Source organism: Drosophila elegans, unplaced genomic scaffold, assembly GCF_018152505.1.
Source record: "Drosophila elegans isolate 14027-0461.03 unplaced genomic scaffold, ASM1815250v1 contig_476, whole genome shotgun sequence".
Taxonomy (NCBI): domain Eukaryota; kingdom Metazoa; phylum Arthropoda; class Insecta; order Diptera; family Drosophilidae; genus Drosophila; species Drosophila elegans.
In genome coordinates this window covers 19,611,545-19,621,065 of record NW_024545863.1, presented here as the reverse complement: position 1 = coordinate 19,621,065, position 9,521 = coordinate 19,611,545, and positions in this window count along the sequence as shown.

The window sequence follows — 9,521 nt, the reverse complement described above, 5'->3', positions numbered from 1 at the left end:
AATTGATTGTAATTGTTTGAGTACTTGTTAAGAACACTATGCTATAATTGCTAAAAAATCTGGTGACAAATATCTGGTTGCATAAATACCGACGGCCCTGGTAAATTAAATGGTGAAATTAAGTTAGGGAATAAAGGGGTCATGTCTTCTGACTTTAAATTCACTGCTTTGGCATTTACAAATTAACTGGGTTTTGTTTAATTGTTTTGTTTTATTTAATCATTTTTATAAGCATTTTGACCGTTCCGACCATAACAACGTGAACTTTTGGGCGCTTAAATGACAGCTTTAGCGCTTTGTATCCATTATATAGTTATTTATTTACTTTTACTTATTTATTATTAATACGAACGAGGTTCGGCGGCAGCGGCAACGGCAAACGACAGCATTTATGGCTGGGGAGCGTAATTAATGGGAAACGAACACACACGGTCGACCATAAAGTGAACTTCAATTACGATCGAGCGAATGCTTTATTTATAACACCTTTTTGCCAACTGAATTTAATTGAGTAATTGAAATATTTTGTGAAAATTAAAATTTCCTTTTTTGCACTGGCTTCATAATTTATTTATGAGAGAATACGAGTGTATGTACAGCTATGTGCCAAATAAAATGAATTGAAAATCAATTGGCAGCAGTGCGGCTGCGTAACCTGTCAGCGCCGTTCGCGTTGACAAATTGCCCGCCGAGCGTGCGAACCAGCAATAATAAAAGGGGAAAAAAAAACACACACAAAATGTTGGCAAACAACAACACTGGAGGTGTGAGCGTCTAAAGTATCTTGCAGATACACCAGCCAGCAATTAGCGTCAATAGGCAGTAGTGCTTATATTGTCGTGGAGATGCCGTTTGTGCTGCTACTTTGCTACTTTGCTACTACCGCTAAAGTTGCTGCTGCCTTTGATAATTTGTGCTGACCGTGTTGTCGCCATATAAACTCGATTGCTGATTGCCGTCGGTGGGAATCGAGCGTCGCTGGCACAAAATAAACATATTAATGGGAAATGCCAAGCAAAAATCATAAAAGAAATGAGCGGGTCGCGCAAAGAATACCAGACCGATATATAAATACATATTTATATATACATATATGCGGGATATCGCATAATGGCGCTTGACGTTGCTCTTGCCGCGCTAATTCTTTTGACCAGCAAACGCGACAATAACAAACAGACGAAATGCTAATTAGTTTCATGTGTGACTAATGGACACAAAAGCGGCACAAATACACACTCTCGTTCACAAAAACAGCGCAGATACAAAGATACACATGCGTGACTTCTTGTTGTTATGTTGTTGCTGTTGTTTTTGCTGTTGTTGCTGTAGCACACACTTAATTAAAATAGTACACACTCTGAGGGGGTCGATTGTTCAGTTTACCAGTACCATTCGTTGTATGGCCTCATGCCTAATTATAATTACGTGGCGCGCAAATTGAATTTGACTTTTAGACCCCGCGGTCAACGATTTACCGGCAACTTTGCTTGGGTCTCAAAAGCGCCGAAAAAACGGCCAGAACGGCAGAGAAGAACACGGAGTTTTAATAGTCCACACAATCCGAAACCGATACCGAAACACCGACCACGACCATGACGGCACCGATTCTGAACGACTTCTGAGTGCGAGCGCTATAAAGCACGAAAACGACGTTGTCGACAAACGACGACAACAGCAACGACTGTTGCTGGTGTTGCTGTTGCTGCTGCTGTTGCTGGCGTGCTGCTAATGTTGCTGCTGTGCCGCTGCTGCTGCTGCCGCCTGTGTGAACTGCGCCGTGCAACTATTTAACGACGACTGAATGTGGCAATTATGTATCTAGATACATTTTGGCCAAACGCGCCTGTGTGCGGGGGTTGCTAAACGAGGGAACCGTCATAAAACATATTACTATAATTACAATTACGGTGCGCACATTACTAGAGAGCGAGTGAGCGAGCGAGTGGGATAAAGATACTGATACAGATACACATACAAACAGTTGCCGCGCACGTGAACATAACGCACGGCTATAAAACACGAATTTTCATATGCATTACGGCTTAATTGTATCTCGTTGTTGTTGCCCGGAGTGTTGCTGGCGGAATGTTGCTGAGAGTATCTTTGGCTTGATTATTAAATGCTGAATGTGTTTTATTGCTTTGATTGTTAGTGCGTCTCCATACACTCAGAAAAAATTGTACTCTTAAAGAGTAAATTTTAAAATTAAGAAGTCTGATAAAAAATATAGAAAAATAGTCATTTAAAATTATAAAGGCAGTATTTTTAAATTATATACGCAATAATATTGACTTTTTCCCCTCAAATTAAAAAGTTTACAAAAAGGTTTATTGTTTAGAATATTCTATTATTCAAAAAAATTATATGATTATTATTAATTCAATAACATTTTTTGAAGATTATGTGTGTAAAAAAATGTTCCAAGTGCAAATATTTATGCAATGCAAATTGCCGACGTTGGCTGCCTTTGAGTTTGTTTATAATTCTCTGTAATTGAGTTATATGTACATACTTTAATAAGTTGGCGGCGGATGCTGCTGCTGTTGCTGTTGCTCTGGGGAGTTCATGTTGCTGCCGTTGATGTTGCTTTTTCTGTTGCTCCTGCTGCTGTCCGTACCGCCGTTTTTGCGACGGCGTTTAGCGCTAATTAATGCTGAGCCAACGGCTTTTCAATGGTTTTTATTGCTTTCGGCCTTTCGGTTCGCTGGCTTTGTCTTTCTCCTCTTAATTGCTCACCGAGATTTATTATTTGATTAATTATTGAGATTTCGTTGCCATATTCACCGCTCACATTTCGTTTCGTTTCGTTTCGTCTTGGCTGCTCTTTCCAATTTCTTAAAAAGCTTTTGCTGTTGTTGGCAATAATTGGTGTATAATTTCATTTCCTGAGAACGTCGCTTTGGGTCACCGCACACACAAAAGCCATTCATTGTCTTTACAGGAATGTCGTAATTCAATTTGTGTTGTTAGTCAGCAATGTGAGAGTGTGTGCGTGCCTTTCAGTTTTTTTTTTTTTTTTTTTGTACCAATAATTATAAGTTATAAGAGGGGCGACAGCTCAATTAGCTATAAGGGTGCGATTATTAATGGGCGATGTTATGCTAGTGATAAGGACACTTACTCATGATTGCCATAATTATATTTAGGTTATCGGGCGCTCCATACATATATTCACAAATGATTAATGCCGATTCAATTGTGTGGTCAAACAATAGAAATTCCCGCAATTCCCATAATATTTTTCGTTCGACAAATCTAGTCTGCTGGCTGTTTGCATGAACTCTCCGTGAACTCTCCTCCCATCTCAAGAGCAACAGTTTAAGCTTCCAGCATCATTAGGGAAGTAGAGCCGCAATAACAATGGCCCGGCTATGAGTGCCCTGATTGCTCATTTAAATTGTACGGGCTGCAAATTGAATTGAATTGGGGACTCGCAAAAAGGGATTGAAAGGGCAACGGCGGCGAACTAAAAATAACTGCGAAAATATGAAACGAGAAATAACATCAACAAAATGCTGCTGCTGCAAGACGAAGATGAAGCAATTTAGATACACTTGAATAGAAGCACGACGAGCAAAAATACAGAGGGGAATCGTGGAAGTCACTTCAAATAAACACGGCTACACAGTGAATAATGTGTGCAAATTTTATTTCGATTTTAACTAGTAATAAAAGCGGCATAATAATATATTCATAGTTAATAAGTTTATTGCACAAGTTTCAGGGAAATATTGACAATATACTGTCGCCCTCGAATTAAATAAATGATAACGGCAACTAAAGTGATTATTTGTTAAACTTATTGGTTTTCCTCTGTATTTTGGGGATTTCCTGAGAACTTTTAAATTTAATTTGGTGGTGTCTTAACCTAAGCCAACATAATAATAAAAAACCAAGCGACCGCAATAGACAAACTCTGTCATCACTTTTTAACTTCTGACTTTACCTTATTTTTAGTTTGATTTATATTAAATTTTGTATATCATTTTTTTGTAAAGATTTTAATTCTTGAGTTATTTTCCATTTCAATTTATTAAAACTTATTAAATTATTTAAATACTTACCAAAAAATATTAATTTATATTTGAGTTTATTTCTTTAACATTTTTAAATAAATTCCAAGAAATCCAAAGAATATATAAATATATATTGAGTTTTTTCTCTGCATTGATGAAGTCATGTTGAGGCTGCATGCAAAACAAATTGTGCGTTGCATGGGGTGCGGATGCTGCTGCTGATGATCGTAATAATGATGATGATGCCTACGGATTGCTAACACACAAAAATTGCCATACTTCAACCGAAGAGTTCACGAAACACGCGCGTTTACTGATGATGGGATGTTGCTGATGGGATTTGGGAAACCGCCGACCAAGACGCTCCAGTCGTTAACGCAAAACGTCAATTCACAACTGCGAATGTGATTGTAAATGTGGCCCAACAGCGCAAACAAGCTGGGCAACATCGACGCTCACAAGAGCAACATGTTGCATGTTGCTGCTGCTGTTTCTGCTGCTGCTGTTGCTGCTTTTACGTTGCTGCAGTGCCTTGGCAAGAGGCAAACAAAATGTACAAGCAAATAAACTTATTATAAATATCTCCACTTAAGGAGACGCCGTGGGAGCCCCTTTATGCTGCAGACACGGCAGCAACATAGCTGCAAATGCGCACACGCAAAGCTGAAATTGTTCTCATTTAACTTACTCGCACATACACAGTGAGAAATATTAGTGTGATTATAGTGTCAGTTGATAAAGACATTAGGTATTTCCTCCCTAGGTAAAATAAGTAAATTAAATCTTCAAAAATGCGAAACATAATGCTTAATAAAGCTTACAAATAATATAGAATAAATAATTACATATGTGCTATTTTTTCTTAAACAACAAAATTATATACCATGTTTAACCTTTATATTGGTTAGTTTAATTTTTTTCTACCTTTAATTCTTATCCTTTATATTTTAAATTTGTTTTAAGCCACAATTTATAGTTAGATTAAATTTATTTATAAATTATTGGGATAAAAAAGTTCAAGTTAATTGGATTACGGTGGAATGTGAACACAAATCTATGGAATATGAAGTAAACTCCATATTTTTTTTTGTGTGCACTGAGAGAAAAGAGAGAGCAGAGGAGCGGATTGGAGAGCTGTCAAGTCGCATAAGGCAAATAGGCAACAAAAGCATTAAATGATGACAACAACATTGCGTTTAATGGACTGGATTGCCATGTCCGTGTCTCAATTCAAAAGTGCATCCTTCTCTTTCTCTCACAGTATCCACGACTCTCTTTCCTGCTATCTCTTTTGCTCACCATGGGGGAAACGCAGTCTTGTATCTCTGTCTAATAGCCTGTTTGCTCTTGGCCTGCGTTATAAATCCATTATAATAAAATCATTTTGTTGTTTTATTGGCTTGGCAACATGTTTTAGCTGTCCTTCTCTTTCTCTCATTCTATCTATCTCTCTCTGACGGGCAAGTGGCTTGGCAACATGTTGCTCGGCTCATAAATATTGCAAGTGTTTTCAATTAGCTCACATTCTGTGACTTTCATATTAAATGAGAGCGCGCCTGCTCGCTTATATGCACTGAAAGAAAACACGGCTAGATTTATAAATTATACAAAAACGAAAATATAAAATATGGAAAATATTTTTTATGGCGAGAACACAATAAATTATGTTATATAGTTTTTTAAGAACAAACTAGCTTTATTTGTCAGTAAACAACAAATAATATAAAAAGTATCAGAATTATATTTCTATTTTAACCCTACAATAAATTGAAACGTTTATGAATATGAAATATACTTTATTTTTACAATATCTAATCAGTATCCTGGTTTTATATGAATGCAATACTTTGTTTCAAGTGTGTAAGTGGGTGGTGGTGCGCTGGAGTTGATTCCAATTATAAATTGCATGGCGCATGTGGTGCAATTAAAAACGAAGCAAAAACCCAAGAATAAACTGCAGCGAAAAAGGTCAAAGTTTTTGAGGTCAGGCAAATGGCACGAGGAGTTTTTCTTCTCCCAGGCGGCCTGCAATCAACGCACTTCCGCAGCTAGTTTTCCTCGGCCCTCCCTATTTTCCTATTCCCCAGGCCAAAACCGAAATGTCAATCGACCCTCGCTCCCCGTTTGTATCCATTTGGCTGCGAATGTGTTGGTTGGCTTTTGGTGCCTCCGACGTAAATGTGTTTGGCTGTTTGTGAAAGCAATTTCCGCTCGTGTCCGCAATTAAAAAGCAATATCATCTGGAGTCGACGTAAACACAGAATTGAATTGAATTTTTATGATGTGTTTGCTAAATGGTTGCATAAAAGCCAAATATACCAGACAGGCTCGGCGGCAGATACGAATGCAGATACGAATGAAGATACAGATACAGTTATCGTTACAGTGTTATTTCGGTTATCGTTACACTGTTATTTCAGTTATTGTAAAAGTCACAGGCTCCCAGCAAAAATTGCATTCGTTTTTGTATTTGCTCACAAATGTATATGTACCGAAATAAAGAAAAAAAAAACCGATGGGCAAAGAGATTGAAATAAATGGAAATGAAATGAAAATGCATTTGCCGTGACGAGTGGGGGCGGGCATGGGAAAATGTATCCCCTCTTTTGGCTGCCTGGGTGGTCTGTTCGCTTTTAACTCTTGCTTGTTTTTTCCTGCCAAGCTCTCCCTTTTATTATTTTATTTTTCCTTTTCACTGCTGCCTGTGTGTGTCCTCGACCATGTGTTTCATTAGCGTATTTATGGAATTTTTATGCGCTTTGCGACATTTAAAGTGTGTGAAAAATGCATGAAGGCTCATGCGCTGGCTAAATGTATTTGCCAAATTAAATTCCACTTCTGGAGCAAGGGTGTAAATTTGATTGCAGGATGATGGGTGGAATTCCTATTACACGTAATTGGAGTTGATGGAAGAGCAGACTTTTGAGGTACAGCAAATGTTCAAGGTAGTGAACATTTATTTGAAAAACATTGTATCCGTACGAAAGTCGCTCGGGTTTGGCCTTTTGGAGTTTACTTGGCAGTAATCGAAAACCCATATATTCAAAAAGAGAAAACGCTAATGTAAAATTTAGTTTTGAGTTCAATTTTTACATTTTTAGACAAATACAAAGAATTCTAACACAATATTTATTATTTTTCATATATAACTGTATATAAACAAGAAGATTGGAAAAAATAACGCAAGACTATTCATATATAAATCAATAGATGATACATTAATAATTTCAAATTTTAAATTAATTATTTTTTTTTTCGGCTAAATTCAAGGTCGTGGTTTTTAATATTATAATATTGTATATAGTAATATATAGTGCATTACCTGAATAGTGAACCCGAATATAATAGGACTAGTAAGCTTATATTTTTTGGAACAAGTTAAGGGTTTCATTTTATTTTCGGTTAAATGTTATAAAAAACTATCTTGAAAAAAATCTTGTGAATAGCTAAAGCAATCAGTGGTCATCATAACAATCTCTTACTGTAGACTGACTCATAATTGAAAAACCTGCAAGGGTCAAACGGACTTGAGCACATTTTTCTACTCAAGTCCCGGCTTTGTCAACCCTTAGTTGGCAAACTTTGTCCGTAGTTCACAATTGAATGCAAAATGCTTCCAACAATGGACTCGTTCAACCCTGTTAACCCGCTCATTAAAAGGCTCTCAAACCATCAATGGCGACAAAATAAAGGTCTTGTCATTTTTGCATAAATGTTCACTCAATAAAATGTCATAATTAAAAAGTATTTCCTTTGTTGCTGCTGTTGCTGGCGTTTCTCCCGTTGCTGTTGTTGCTGTTGCTGCTGTTGCTGCTGTTGCTGCTGCTGCCTTCAATGACCTTAATTGCTGGTGAACGTGTGGCAGCGATTCGAATGGAGGCGGAGGGTGAGGAGTCGTTGGCTGTGCTGCATGGGACTGTCAAATGAATAAAATTAAGTGTAGCACTGACTCCGGACTGCGGACTGTGCTGTTGCCGTGCAAGAGAGCAACATCAACTGCTGGCAGGATATGTTGTTGCACTAATTGAATGTGGCATGCTGCAGCAGCAGCAGCACCGCAGTTTGCATCTGTATCTGTAGCCATTTCTGCTGCCACTGGCACACAAGTAGCTTCATTTTGCGTCACAGTTTCGGACTCGGATTCGCATTTTAAGTGCAATGGAGGCACAGCCACACACAGACACACACACAGATTGCAATTGCTCCGACTGTTGACATGGCAATGCAATAAAAGTTTGTGCCTCAGCTCAGCAATTTCAGTGGCAGCAAAAGCAAAGGCAACACAAACAGCCAACAGCAAAAGCAAAAGCAAAAACAAAAACTGGGGTCTGCCAGTCGGCAGATGGCAATTGTTTCCCATTATTGCTTATGCTGATGATTAAGAGCAACTGAGCGCCAGCTTTCGGTGCCGGAGGAGCTTCCGATTGAGATTCAGATTCAGAATCAGATTCCCAGACCCCCACGCCCTGGCCATCCATCCAACCGACCACACAAAAGCCATTCGCCCAGCGGCAGATTAAAATGTGTTAATGGTCCGCTGTCTCTTTCGCAGACAGCGCAGAGTGAGGGAGACGGAGACGGGCGGCGAGGACGAATCACAAATTGCCATCAATTAAGATCGCAAAATGCCAAATGAATCACCCAGAGAATTGTCTTCAGCACAGTTTTGAAGCCATATTGTGCTGGCTTTTGGCTCGTACTAAGCTCTAAGCGATACTCTTGAATTATGAATTGCCGTGTTTCTAATGGCATCAAAAAATATTTATAAATATTCATTGAAATTATATTCGCGTTCTGTAAACATTGTCGAAAGTGAACTTGAGGTAATCACTTCTAATTAGGTATTAATATATTTTAATTTGACCTAATCCAGAAGTCAATAAGCTTTGGATTAGTTCATATTGAATTGACTACTTAAGGTTAACTTCCGCAAGTGTCAATGCAAGAATAATTAACTAAAATGCTTTGTAAAATTTATTGAGAATAAGGGAAAATAGAAATAGTTACTAAACCTATTTTCTAAAATATTTAAATTGAATGTGATAAAACTCACAGAACAACATTAATGTATAACAAAAATTGTATTGCTCGAACGAATGAGTCTAAGCAATTTCGAATACCTTAAATGGTTTGGAGTTAAATCGTATTTTTCTTTAACGTTATCAAGAGGCTACCACAAAAAATTTCAAATAAAAGAAATCCAGTCAACTCGGCTAGACCTTTGTTCCAATTATAAGGTTTAAAATATAAATGTCATTAAAACTGTTCATTGTACCTCGATTTTGTCATGGCAATAGAATTCTAAGATAGGATTGTGCATATTTATTGAAACCTGTACAAAAATTAAGAAGTTGCAAAAAAAAAAATGTATGTCCCTGTGTTTTTGCTATGCTTTGTTGCTGGTGTTTGGCATTCTCTTGGCTGAATGCCTTTCTGATTGTCTGTGGTGGCGTTTGGTCTGTTTGTTTAACCGGCAGAAAAACAACAACAAAGAGAAGCAGCAGC